The sequence below is a fragment of the Heptranchias perlo genome, chromosome 2 (genome assembly GCF_035084215.1).
Source record: "Heptranchias perlo isolate sHepPer1 chromosome 2, sHepPer1.hap1, whole genome shotgun sequence".
Taxonomy (NCBI): Eukaryota; Metazoa; Chordata; class Chondrichthyes; order Hexanchiformes; family Hexanchidae; genus Heptranchias; species Heptranchias perlo.
Window position 1 is genome coordinate 57,467,277 of NC_090326.1, and position 14,615 is coordinate 57,481,891.

Genomic DNA, 14,615 nt, shown 5'->3' on the forward strand with positions numbered 1-14,615 from the left:
TTTTTTAAATTGGATATGAATGCGTAATGAAAATCTAGTTGATGGAGGAAACACTGTTGAAGGTTCTATCTCAAACACAAATAGGAATTTGCAGATGTTTCCCCCAATGTCTTACTTTTTTTTAAAAAAAGTATATTTTAGATCTCTGCTCAACATGCACTGTCTGATCCCAGTGCCACTTTATAACTGGTTGCAGTTCCTTCAGTTTTTCCCCAGCCTGAACGGACATCAACTGAGGTGCATGAGGAGTTGAAGTATGGTATAGTTTGCTTGTGTCAGTACAGTGTTTAACAAAATATAGCTACCTTTGTGATTTAGAAACATTTTTACTAATACAAACTGAAGAGTAGTGGAAGAATTGGCAGCTGGAGTTGCTTCCAACAAATATCCTTTAAAAATTGTCTGTGCAAGCTTTTGAAACTGTCTAAAGCACTCTAGATTTTGAAGTAGCTTTCAAAACTGTACTAATTCGTAATTATTTCATAGTGAAACAGGGGCAGTATTTAAAATCTGAATGTTTGGAAGCTTTGTTTTGTGCGTTTATTAGATTCCTTTTTGCGAGCACAGACGCTTATTGTTTAGACTAGTTGACAGTAACAAAGGAATCTTGTTGGGCTTCCAGCAACAATTATTTAATTCACTGAATAAAATGTATATTGTTCTCTAATAAAACACAAAAGGCAGGGTAGAAACTGAACTTACATAACTAAAGGCCCACTTCCCCCCCTAATATTCTCACATTTCCTCTCTCCTCTCAGATAGTAACCAATAATGAGGTATAGGTCCATTATAGGCCAGCAACCCTCTGGTACCTCACTCATGACCATGACTATTAGCAGGTTATTCGACCATTATGGTTGTCACAAAGGTCCATACATACTTGCCTTGCAGTTAGGGTCCCAGTTTATCTCTCCTGTTTTGAAGAGTGGTGTCAGCACCGTCCAGAAATTTGGGAAGGAAACCTAACACAACCAGACAAAAATTTGAACATTATAATAATACAATGCAGAACTAGATTTTCCAAATTCACTGTTGGCACTTTCTATCTGTCTTGCATTTTATTAAACATTTTTATTACAGCAACAAGAGTAAAATGTTAATATTTAAGCAGCAACATAGTGGGCTTTTACATCACTGGTCGTTATGGTGACCGGCTATGGAATGCAGTGATCAAACTGTCCAGCTTTAGGGCAGTGAGCTTTTTTAAAATATGATTTTGTTTATAGAGTTAGAGTCTTGTCCCTCTAATGCGAAGTGAGTGTAAACTGTAATCGGATTGAGAATTCCAGCTGGTGGTGTCCTTGCTAGTGATCGCACTGCCACCAAAAGATGAAAATCAATTGGTAGGTTGCTTCGCCTGCAGAGCACCTCCATATTGCCAGCAAAAGCAAGCTTTCTATTAAATGGTTATTACATCTGCCAGCAGATTGAAAAGTGTTAATACTGCTTGTGATGAAACCAGTTCCAAAGAAGATGTAGCCAAAATCCGATGCTACAATCTGTATACAGTTACAAATTTAGTTGCCATTATATGCCCCAGAAGGCTGAGGAAAGTGGAATGACTTGACCATTTGTTCCAAGACTTTCCTGTTTGCTTTGCTGCACATTGGATACAGAGTTTAGAATGTGGAAAAGAAATCTCTGCATACACAGGACAGTGAGGGTTCCAGGGATAATGGGGGTGATTTTAGGAGGCAGATGCGGGGGCGGGGGTCTCTGAAAATCGTGCAACTCCCATTCGGAAGCCAGCTCCAACCCGCCGACTTCCGAATTTCCAAGGGACCCACCTGTGTGCGCGCGGGAGACCCAAAACAGAAGTCCTGCCGGCAATTAAAGTCAGCGGGATGACAGTTAAAAAGCCAAATGTACCTCATTGAGGTACTTAAGGAACTTGACCTGTGACAGATTAAGTAGTTAGAAAGATTTTTAACTTACCTGGCGGCTTGCCCACTGCTTCTGATTCACGACTGGTGAAACCAGGCATGAGGGGCCGGATCAGGGAAAAAGAAACTAAATAAAAAACCATGCAATGAAGTGAAAACACTAAATGCACCTACCTTTGAAACCTGCTCTGATGTCGGATGTCTCCCGTTCCGATGTCCCCCTCCTCACCTCCCGATCTTCCCCCGACGTCCCCCTCTTCACCTCCCGATCTTCCCCCGACGTCCCCCTCTTCACCTCCCGATCTTCCCCCGACGTCCCCCTCTTCACCTCCCGATCGTCCCCCTCTTCACCTCCTGATCGTCCCCCGACGTCCCCTCTTCACCTCCTGATCGTCCCCTCTTCACCTCCCGATCTTCCCCCGACGTCCCCCTCCTCACCTCCCGATCTTCCCCCGACGTCCCCTCTTCACCTCCCGATCTTCCCCCGACGTCCCCTCTTCACCTCCTGATCGTCCCCTGACGCCCCCTCCTCACCTCCCGATCTTCCCCCGACGCCCCCTCCTCACCTCCCGGTCTTCCCCCGACGCCCCCTCCTCACCTCCCGGTCTTCCCCCGACGTCCCCTCTTCACCTCCCGGTCTTCCCCCGACGTCCCCCTCTTCACCTCCTGATCGTCCCCCGACGTCCCCTCTTCACCTCCTGATCGTCCCCTCTTCACCTCCCGATCTTCCCCCCGACGTCCCCCTCTTCACCTCCCGATCTTCCCCCGACGTCCCCCTCTTCACCTCCCGATCTTCCCCCGACGTCCCCCTCTTCACCTCCTGATCGTCCCCCGACGTCCCCTCTTCACCTCCTGATCGTCCCCCGACGTCCCCTCTTCACCTCCTGATCGTCCCCTCCTCACCTCCCGATCTTCCCCCGACGCCCCCTCCTCACCTCCCGATCGCCCCCCGATGTCCCCCTCTTCACCTCCCGATCTTCCCCCGACGCACCCTCCTCACCCCCCGTCTTCCCCTCTTCACCCCCCCGTCTTCCCCTCTTCACCCCCCCGTCTTCCCCTCTTCACCCCCCCGTCTTCCCCTCTTCACCCCCCCGTCTTCCCCTCTTCACCCCCCCGTCTTCCCCTCTTCACCACCCCGTCTTCCCCTCTTCACCCCCCCGTGTTCCCCTCTTCACCCCCCCCCCGTGTTCCCCTCTTCACCCCCCCCCCGTGTTCCCCTCTTCACCCCCCCCGTGTTCCCCTCTTCACCCCCCCCCGTGTTCCCCTCTTCACCCCCCCCGTGTTCCCCTCTTCACCCCCCCGTGTTCCCCTCTTCACCCCCCCGTGTTCCCCTCTTCACCCCCCCGTGTTCCCCTCTTCACCCCCCCCCGTGTTCCCCTCTTCACCCACCCCGTGTTCCCCTCTTCACCCCCCCGTCTTCCCCTCTTCACCCCCCCGTCTTCCCCTCTTCACCCCCCCGTCTTCCCCTCTTCACCCCCCGTCTTCCCCTCTTCACCCCCCCGTCTTCCCCTCTTCACCCCCCCGTCTTCCCTTCTTCACCCCCCCGTCTTCCCCTCTTCACCCCCCCGTCTTCCCCTCTTCACCCCCCCGTCTTCCCCTCTTCACCCCCCCCGTCTTCCCCTCTTCACCCCCCCGTCTTCCCCTCTTCACCCCCCCGTCTTCCCCTCTTCACCCCCCCGTCTTCCCCTCTTCACCCCCCCGTCTTCCCCTCTTCACCCCCCCGTCTTCCCCTCTTCACCCCCCCGTCTTCCCCTCTTCACCCCCCCGTCTTCCCCTCTTCACCCCCCCGTCTTCCCCTCTTCACCCCCCCCGTCTTCCCCTCTTCACCCCCCCGTCTTCCCCTCTTCACCCCCCCGTCTTCCCCTCTTCACCCCCCCGTCTTCCCCTCTTCACCCCCCCGTCTTCCCCTCTTCACCCCCCCGTCTTCCCCTCTTCACCCCCCCGTCTTCCCCTCTTCACACCCCCGTCTTCCCCTCTTCACCCCCCCGTCTTCCCCTCTTCACACCCCCGTCTTCCCCTCTTCACACCCCCGTCTTCCCCTCTTCACACCCCCGTCTTCCCCTCTTCACACCCCCGTCTTCCCCTCTTCACACCCCCGTCTTCCCCTCTTCACACCCCCGTCTTCCCCTCTTCACACCCCCGTCTTCCCCTCTTCACACCCCCGTCTTCCCCTCTTCACACCCCCGTCTTCCCCTCTTCACCCCCCCCCGTCTTCCCCTCTTCACCCCCCCCCGTGTTCCCCTCTTCACCCCCCCCCCGTGTTCCCCTCTTCACCCCCCCCCCGTGTTCCCCTCTTCACCCCCCCCCCCGTGTTCCCCTCTTCACCCCCCCCCCCGTGTTCCCCTCTTCACCCCCCCCCGTGTTCCCCTCTTCACCCCCCCCCGTGTTCCCCTCTTCACCCCCCCCCCGTGTTCCCCTCTTCACCCCCCCCCCGTGTTCCCCTCTTCACCCCCCCCCCGTGTTCCCCTCTTCACCCCCCCCCGTGTTCCCCTCTTCACCCCCCCCCGTGTTCCCCTCTTCACCCCCCCCCCGTGTTCCCCTCTTCACCCCCCCCGTGTTCCCCTCTTCACCCCCCCCCGTGTTCCCCTCTTCACCCCCCCCCCGTGTTCCCCTCTTCACCCCCCCCCCGTGTTCCCCTCTTCACACCCCCCCCGTGTTCCCCTCTTCACACCCCCCCCGTGTTCCCCTCTTCACCCCCCCCGTGTTCCCCTCTTCACCCCCCCCGTGTTCCCCTCTTCACCCCCCCCGTGTTCCCCTCTTCACCCCCCCCCGTGTTCCCCTCTTCACCCCCCCCCGTGTTCCCCTCTTCACCCCCCCCGTGTTCCCCTCTTCACCCCCCCCGTGTTCCCCTCTTCACCCCCCCCGTGTTCCCCTCTTCACCCCCCCCGTGTTCCCCTCTTCACCCCCCCCGTGTTCCCCTCTTCACCCCCCCCCCGTGTTCCCCTCTTCACCCCCCCCCCGTGTTCCCCTCTTCACCCCCCCCCGTGTTCCCCTCTTCACCCCCCCCCGTGTTCCCCTCTTCACCCCCCCCGTGTTCCCCTCTTCACCCCCCCCGTGTTCCCCTCTTCACCCCCCCCCGTGTTCCCCTCTTCACCCCCCCCGTGTTCCCCTCTTCACCCCCCCCGTGTTCCCCTCTTCACCCCCCCCGTGTTCCCCTCTTCACCCCCCCCGTGTTCCCCTCTTCACCCCCCCCCGTGTTCCCCTCTTCACCCCCCCCCGTGTTCCCCTCTTCACCCCCCCCGTGTTCCCCTCTTCAGCCCCCCCGTGTTCCCCTCTTCAGCCCCCCCGTGTTCCCCTCTTCAGCCCCCCCGTGTTCCCCTCTTCAGCCCCCCCGTGTTCCCCTCTTCAGCCCCCCCGTGTTCCCCTCTTCAGCCCCCCCGTGTTCCCCTCTTCAGCCCCCCCGTGTTCCCCTCTTCACCCCCCCCCCGTGTTCCCCTCTTCACCCCCCCCCGTGTTCCCCTCTTCACCCCCCCCCCCGTGTTCCCCTCTTCACCCCCCCCCGTGTTCCCCTCTTCACCCCCCCCCGTGTTCCCCTCTTCACCCCCCCCCGTGTTCCCCTCTTCACCCCCCCCCCGTGTTCCCCTCTTCACCCCCCCCCCGTGTTCCCCTCTTCACCCCCCCCCCCCCGTGTTCCCCTCTTCACCCCCCCCGTGTTCCCCTCTTCACCCCCCCCGTGTTCCCCTCTTCACCCCCCCCCGTGTTCCCCTCTTCACCCCCCCCCCCCGTGTTCCCCTCTTCACCCCCCCCCCCCCGTGTTCCCCTCTTCACCCCCCCCCCCCCCCGTGTTCCCCTCTTCACCCCCCCCCCCGTGTTCCCCTCTTCACCCCCCCCACCGTGTTCCCCTCTTTCCCCCACCCCGGTTCCTCCATTTCCAGTGCTGTATGACGTCTGGCTCTTTTCCTTCCTAACCCCCCCCCACCCCCCGACCCTTGCGTTGCAGCTCCTGATGGCAGCCAGCTTGTCAATCAGGCTAGCTGCCAAGTGCGAAACCCGGAGAGGACGTTAACCACTATTAATCAACGTTCGATCACGTCGGAAATGGTAAGTTTGTTTCATGCGGGTTTGCCACGTGCCCAATCTCCCCTCCCCACCACCTACCTCCCCACTAGTATCGGGGCCAATTACTTTGTCCCACTCCATTTTTTTAAAAATGGCTTGATATTGACAACCTGGAATACATTTTCCTCCACCTTATCTTTGCCACCAGTCTGAAATCAGGTAATTCAGCGCAGATAGGGGATCCAACCTGGAACCTTCCTGATCTTGATGGCTCAACTATCAAAGAAGTAAAACAAAATGTTTTTGAATTCATATGGAATGTGCTCCTGTCCCCCATACCAGCCTGCACCTACAGCTGTCCAATGAATTCAACCACTATTGAGAACTGTGAGCAAAAACATGAACATGTCAAGTTCCGTTCTGCAAATGCAATGGCTAAACTGCAGGAATCTTGCATCAAAAGCAAAATACTATGGATGCTGGAAATCTGAGATAAAAACGGAAAATGCTGGAAATACTCAGCAAGTCAGGCAGTATCTGCGGAGAGAGAAACCGAGTTAACGTTTCAGGTCAATGACCTTTCATCAGAACGTTCTGACGAAGGGTCATCGACCTGAAACGTTAACTGTTTCTTTCTCCACAGATGCTGCCTGACTTGCTGAGTATTTCCAGCATTTTCTGTTTTTATAAGCAGGAGTCTAGTCACATCTTGTTTTATGAAGGACAGATGAAGGATTTTTTTTTAAATCGTCATCACAGCAACTGTCCAAAATTAGGATTGGTGACCATGTGTTCTTTATTCATTTTATATATTTCCGAGCAATGATTTGTCATTCTGAATAATAATTACAACAACAACTTGCATTTATATAGCGCCTTTTTAATGTAGGAAAATGTCCCAAGACGCTTCACAGGAGTATTTAGCAAATAACTCTTCAATAATTGAAGAGTGAAAAATTGATTGGGGTTGAAATGAGCTGATGATGAATAAAGTATGTTAGCTGCCTTGAAATGATCCTTTTAGCAAATCCAAACATGGATAATATCTACATATGTTGGTGTGAAATAATGACAGGAACGAACTAACAGGAGGCTAAGAATTTTTATAGAGTATTTGGTTGTTCTGCAAAGATCATATGACTATTACTTAAATGGTTGGTGCTTAATGTTGATCAACATAACTTGAATATGGCTAAACTTAAAATATTATAAATAAAACTTATTTTGCTTTGGTGCTGCCCACAGGAAGAACAGTCCATAGATGGAAATGCTTTGCAGATAGAGTTGAAACTGAAAATTACGACTTGCGATCGAACGTTTTTAAATTAGTTTTCCACTCAGCGTAGCAAGAATCCTGCTTGACCTATCATTTCCTCTCGAATGTCTGATAAAGCCTAGCAAATTATATAAGCTGAACCTTTTTATTCTTTTTCTTCAAGGTTAAGGTCTGGTATTAACATTCTTTAACTGTTATGTGACACCAGCAAACAGTCACACTGTCATAGTGGCTAATTTATGCTGATTGATGAATGAGTCCTTTATTGGGTGCTTCATCAACAGCTTTCAGAGGAATTATTGTGCAGTGCATAGAGCCATGTGGACAAAGATAACACGAGTGAAAGCCTTGGTTGTAATGGACGTGCGATTGCTTTTAAACTGTTAGCTAGATGAAGAGTTAATGATGTTTTCTAAAATGTATAAAAACTGAGACCTCACAGCTGGAGTTGTACAGTCTTCTACTTTCTCACAGAAGATTGGTCTCTAACCTGTGAAAAGGTCTCGCACTAGTGAATTGACATAGAGTGGATTATAAAGGCACGGAGGCACTCTCTGCAAGTGAGTTCATGGATTGTCAGCAAGTGTTTCCATTATTTAATGGCAATTGAAATAAAACATATATTTAAGATTATAACAGTGAAAGTTGCCACGGTAATCACTTTCTGCTGGTATAATATTGCTGTGATTTTCACTCCTGAATTACTGTATCATTCAATATGTAAGGACATTTACATTTTTCTCTCATTGTTAATAGCTTTAATTTGCTCTTTGCTTTCAATTGGAGTCCTTTCAGATGTAATCAAAAATAATTTCAGAACATTTTGATGGATTTGTTAAAGGCAAAAATCACGTCTGACAAACTCGATTGAGATCTTTGATAAAGTAACAGAAAGGGTTGATATTGTTTATATAGACTTTCAAAAGGTGTTTGATAAAGTATCACATAATAGGCTTGTTGGCAGCCCATGGGATTAAAGGGGCAGTGGCAGAATGGATATGAAATTGGTCAAAGGGCAGAAAGCAGAGAATAGTAGTGACCGGTTGGTTTTTTTAGACTGGAAGGAAGTATACAGTGGTATCCCCTAGGGGTCGGTATTAGGAGCACTGCTATTTTTGATATATATTAACAACCTGGACTTGGTTATAAAGTGCATAATTTCAAAATTTGCAGATGACATGAAATTCGGAAATGTAGTAAACAGTGAGGAGAATAATAGCAGACTTCAGGAGGACATAGACAGACTGATGAAATGGGCAGATGGAATTTAAGGAAGAGAAGTGTGAAGTGATGCATTTTGGAAGAAGGAAGGAGGAGAGGCAATATAAACTAAATGGTGTAAATTTAATTGGGACTGGGGGTTTACATATACAAATCTTTGAAAGTGGCAGGACAAGGTGATAAGGCTGGAAACATATGGATTCTCTGGCTTTATAAATTGACAATTGTAAACAATTTTACAACACCAAGTTATAGTCCAGCAATTTTATTTTAAATTCACAAGCTTTCGGAGGCTTCCCCCTTCGTCAGGTGAACGATGTGAATATAAATTGAGGCATAGGGGTAAATTTTAACCCTCCAAGAACAGGTGGGTTGAGGGAAGATGGGAAGTAAAAATATTTGGTTTTCAGAGCGGGACGGCATCCCAGCCCCAACACGCCTGCTTCTGGGTTTAACCCAGGCAGGTTTGTCTTCGTGTGGCGACCAGAGACCAGGAAGTCCCGTCCTCACTTAAAGCCAGTGCATGGATACTTAGAAGGGCAATGTACCTCACTGAGATACTTGAGGTAATAATATTTTGTGTATTGGAATAATAAAATGAATTTAACCTTATCTGTTTGGGTTTCCCATTGCTTCCGATTCACGTCAGGTGAAAGCAGGCGGGAAGGGCCGGATCCATGAGGTGAGTGCCTTTATTGCACTGCTTGTGGAGCAGGAGTGCATTATCCAGGCCCAACAAGCTCACCTGGCCAACGTGCTCTTTCAAAGAGCCGGCACAGGCACGATGGGCTGAATTACCTCCTGTGCTGTATCATTCTAGGTATTTGATTCCACTTGAGTGCATTTCCTGACTTCCGATTCCCAATAAGCTCAGCTTTTGAATCGTAGCAAATTGAGGGCACCCCTTCATGATTCTCTTAGGGAACAAAGTCAGATGGAGACATATGAAATGGTTAGCGTATCCATTCTGGAGGAACTCCGATGTTCAAAGGTTTACACAGCCTGTTTCTTTTATATTAAAGGCATACAGTGGCTCTTGTACTACCATGGCAGTATTGAACAATACAGAGCAGGAGGTTCTCAGATTTGATCCCAGGTCTGTGTTTAGATAGTTGATCTTAGCTACAGTGGTAATGAATGCTATATTGGCCTGAATATACCCAGGCTGGGGCGGGGGAGAGAAAAATCATCCAGGGTTAGCCCTGTTGATCACTATCCCGTGACCCTTGGTGGAAAATATGTGTATGGATGTTGGACAAAGATAGAATGGACTGGAAATGAATATCTCAATCTTAATCTAATTTACACAAGAAGTATAGGAAACCCATAAGTTGTTAAAGCTTTGCTGCCACTAGTGGAATCAAAAGCCAATGTGTTATTGCCTTCAGGCGAGGAATGCTTAAAAGAGGAAAAATGGATCTGTCAGATATTGAAAGTATGATCATTACAAATGTTAATGATTGTGATGTCAGCAGCACAGGGGTTAATAACTTATTAATATATTTACAAATTGAATTGTATTTTTTTTCTATATCCTCCTCCAAACTTGTTTTGTCTTTGGGAAGTATTTTTGAACCATGCTCCAGTTAATGCTTATCTGTTATTTTGGATAATAAGAGTTTAAATGGGATAGAGGAGCAAAGGGATCTCAGGGTACAGATACACAAATCACTAAAAGTAGCAACACAGGTTTATAAGGCCATTTTTTAAAAAAAGCAAACCAAGCACTGAAGTTTATTTCTAGAGGGATAGAACTGAAAAGCAGAGAAGTTAAGTTTTTTTTTATTCGTTCATGGGATGTGGGCATCGCTGGCAAGGCCAGCATTTATTGCCCATCCCTAATTGCCCTTGAGAAGGTGGTGGTGAGCCGCTTCCTTGAACCGCTGCAGTCTGTGTGGTGAAGGTTCTTCCACAATGCTGTTAGATAGGGAGTTCCAGGATTTTGACCCAGCGACGACGAAGGAACGGCGATATATTTCCAAGTCTGGATGATGTGTGACTTGGAGGGGAATGTGCAGGTGGTGTTATTCCCATGTGCTTGCTGCTCTTGTCCTTCTAGGTGGTAGAGGTCGCGGGTTTGGGAGGTGTTGTCGAAGAAGCCTTGGCGAGTTGCTGCAGTGCATCCTGTGGATGGTACACACTGCAGCCACTGTGTGCCGGTGGTGGAGGGAGTGAATGTTTAGGGTGGTGGATGGGGTACCAATCAAGCGGGCTGCTTTGTCCTGGATGGTGTCGAGCTTCTTGAGTGTTGTTGGAGCTGCACTCCTCCATGTTAAACTTGTATAGAGCCTTGGTTAGACCACAATTGGCGCACTGTGCACAGTTCTGTTCTCCATATTATAAACAGGATATAGAGGCATTGGAGAAGGTGCAAATAAGATTCACAAGGATGATACCACAACTGAGAGAATATACTTATCAGGAAAGGCTGAACAGGCTGGGGCTCTTTTCTCTAGAAAAGAGAAGGCTGAGAGGTGACCTGATAGAGGTCTTTAAGATAATAAAAGGGTTTGCTAGGGTAGAGAAAATGTTTCCACTTGTGGGGGAGTCCTAAACTAGAGATCATAAATATAAGATAATAAATCCAATCGGGAATTCAGGAGAAACTTCTTTACTTAAAGAGTGGTAAGTATGTGGAATGCGCTACCACAGGCAGTAGTTGAGGCAAATAGCATAGATGCACTTAAGGGAAAGCGAGATAAGCACATGAGGGAGAAAGGAACAGATGGGTATGCTGATAAGGTTAGATGAAGTAGGGAGGGAGGAGGCTTGTGTGGAGCATAAACCTGTTGGGCCGAATGGCTTGTTTCGGTGCTGTAGACTTGATGTAACTGTTATCTGGTCACTTTACAGCTTCTCCCTTTGCTTAATGTATGTTATGGGAGAATAGTGATTTGGATGCATCAGAAACCAACAATGGTGTAACAGTAGGTGTGATTCTTCAGGTCATCAAGTTACAATTTACTGAATTGCCAAATCAATACATTCTTGGATTAGTGAGGATTAAATCAAGCAACGATAATTAATAAAGCCCTGTCTGCAATAGCCTGATGAATAAATGCTCCAGATCAGCTGTTATCTAAAGGACATGGTGCCTAATATAAACAAAGCAATAGGCAGTAACTAGCAGTAGTATGAAATTAATGTACAATCACTGCACCAATCTGTAAACACGCATGGTTGTTTTATTTTTTTTAAAGGTGCACTAAGGCAAAAATACACTTCACTCACTTCTTAATGAGAGATGAATGGCTTTCAATTTCTTGGCAGTTTTATGATCCATTTATATTGGAGAATTACTTCCCAATGCCAGCTCCCAGTTTGGCTGCTCTAGAAATGTTCCTTTTTGTATTGCAGGATGGTTTGTACAGCCACGACATTGACCCTTAAACGTCATTGTTGCAACTATTATAATCATTGGTGGTATGGCTGGGGTAGGTTCACACAAGCTACTGTAGGCAAGACAGCTTCCTTGCCTGTACGGAGGTAAATACAAGTGCATCAGCTGCCTAGGCCCTATGGCGGCCATCTTCTTTGTCTGTTTCTGCCTCCAATGGAACTTGCATTGGCGACTGAGGCAGATTTGGGAGTGAAAAACAACTACTTTTACAGTAGGGCAGCCAAAATGCAGTGTACCACCTGCGATAAACAATATGATTGGAACTTGTCCCACAAATCCATCTGCCCTCATTTATGGTAATTTTCAATTGGAACAACTTGACTGAAAAGCCTTGGAGTATTGAAGCATTTATCCTAGAGCAGAGAGGAGTGGTTTACTTGTCTGTGTTCTGATTATTTGGAATTTTTAACATAGTTTCTGTAGAATATGGCAGATAAAAGTCAACGTAAAGAAGTGCTCCTCAAACCAAATTATGTTCCTCTTAGCCCCCTAGTTAAGGGAGCCGATCAATAAAAAAAAATTTTATATAAAGAAAACAATTTTCTTTAGGGATCCACGCCACCAGTCTGGCCTGGACCCCACTCATGGGCCCACATTTACCGATCAGATAACACTTGGTTCCAATTGACTGTAAAGAATCTCGCTCCTAGCTCCTCTCCCCTCCCCCATGTCATTTTCCTTGTAAGGGGTGGGCATAGCTTTCACCCTTTATATGAGTTTCTGACAACTCTTGGGAATTGGCAGAAACCCAACACAATTGGATTTCACCATTTTCCAGGAGGTTCCTCCTCCTGCTGCTGCCGGGATTCGGTGAGAAAACAGTAATACTCCTGAGGACTTCCTGCCCCACTGTGTTTATTTTCAGGATTTTATTGTGGAGTTGTCTGGTATTGAGAACCACACATAGAGTGATGTACTTCAGCTGTTAAATAGTTGGCGTTACAATGCATTTAACACTTCAAATTCATGACCCCTTTTTATGATGAGGGGAGTGAACTGAAATGGGAAATGTGGCATTTTGTTATTCAGTTTTTGAAGAATTATTATCAAGTTCTGAGGTACATAAACAGAAGGTCCAGGCTGTAATAAAAGTGCAACTTATACATCCATTTTCTTTAACATGTTCTTACATTCTTTCCTTCTTTCTTTTGGATATTAAGGAGAACTGATCAGGTAGATAGAGAGAAACTATTTGCACTGGTTGGGTAATCTAGGGCTAGGGGACATAGCCTAAAAATTAGAGCCAAGACTTTCAGGAGTGAAGTTAGGAAACACTTCTACAAGGATAAGGTGGTAGAAGTTTGGAACGCTCTTCTGCAAACGGCAGTTGATGCTAGCTCAATTGTTAATTTTAAATTTGAGATTGATAGATTTTTGTTAACCATAGGTATTAAGGGATATGAGACTATGGCGTTAGGTCACAGATCAGCCATGATCTCATTGAATGGCAGAACAGGCTCGAGGGGCTAAATGGCCTACTCCTGTTCCTATGTTTAAAAAAAACGAATTAAGTTTTCAAACTTTTTTTTCTGAATGAAACAAATTCACAGGAAGCTGAATCACCCCTTGTATGACGCAGGACTAATGAGGCCAAAGCTACTGACCAAAATTTTTTTTTAAACTTGTTTTGAATCCCCAAACTTCAGTTGAATTTCCAGACATCAGAAATGCTAATGATCACATAAATTAAATGCTCTTTCCCCTGTTGCCTTGGAAACCGGAGAGAGAAAGTTATGCAGGCCCATGACAATAGCTTCAATGGAAAGTGAAATACGACAGAGCAGAAGAGTCCATTCATAGTGTGTGTGTGCAGTTCGCTGCAAAACCTTTAGCTCAACGCTCCTTTTTTAAAATCTGGTTGTTGTAAATTTTGTGTTGGTGTCCTGATACTTTTTCAGGAAATTCTTTGGCACTTGAAAACAAGTGTTTACAGTGACGGTATGAAGCTTGAGAGATTAGAACCCAATTTTGGCCTGTTAGAAAAGGCTACTCCAGTTATCGTTGAGCCAGTCCACGTTTCCTTCAATTCAGTAGGGAAAACGAATGAAATAAAGGAGACCCAGCCAAGATATGGTATGAAAGAGCTGAAATACCAGCTCCTGAAGAATTTTTAGAACAGCCTGTAGTACTGCTACTTTATAGACAGCAAATTCTGAGCAAGTGAAGGTATGTTTGTGCTGCTGCCATGCAAAGTGTAATGTTAATATAAGGAATGTGTAGCTTTAGCTTTGTTTGGGTGGTGGGGGAGATGGAAGCTTGGTAGAATTGTAGTTTTACTGCAGCCTGTTGGCCTATTTGAAGAGAATGAGTTATACCTGTGGATATAACTTGGTAACGTCTGAAGTGAAGGAACTGCAATTCTAACATGTTTTCTTTTCTGAATTCTTAGCTACTTTATTTATGACCCTGTAGAAATTGTGCAGAAATACTTTGTCATCGAGCTATATCATTGCTATATTGACCAAGCACTTTGTTCACTGCGAGATGGTTCAAATCTTTTGTTAGCTGATGCTAGCTTACCTTTTGTTAACGGCATAATAAAAAAGTAGTTTTTTTTATTGGTTGTTGTAATCACTATCACTACAATGTCCAGTTGAAGGAAAATTATATTTGGGGCACTCAATTTTGGCTTCTGATGCATTTGAGTATCAAAGTTTGAATAAATTATTGGTGGTTTTGTTGATACACTTTTTTATGATGAATGAAAAGGCTAATTATAGTTAAGTGACCTAAGGCAGATTTCTAAAATGGGTTTTAAATGGACAGAGTTACCACATAGTGAAAAAGTAAAATGGTCCTTGGGAACATAGGCTTATTTCATAATTTTACCACAGTT

The 14,615-nt window shown here is 47.3% G+C and overlaps 1 protein-coding gene across 1 annotated transcript in view; it reads left to right on the plus strand.

The window, feature by feature from the left end:
* myo10 (myosin X) overlaps positions 1–14,615 on the plus strand; it is a 262,007-nt gene that overhangs the window by 183,936 nt on the left and 63,456 nt on the right. The gene's annotated exons all lie outside the window — the stretch shown is intronic.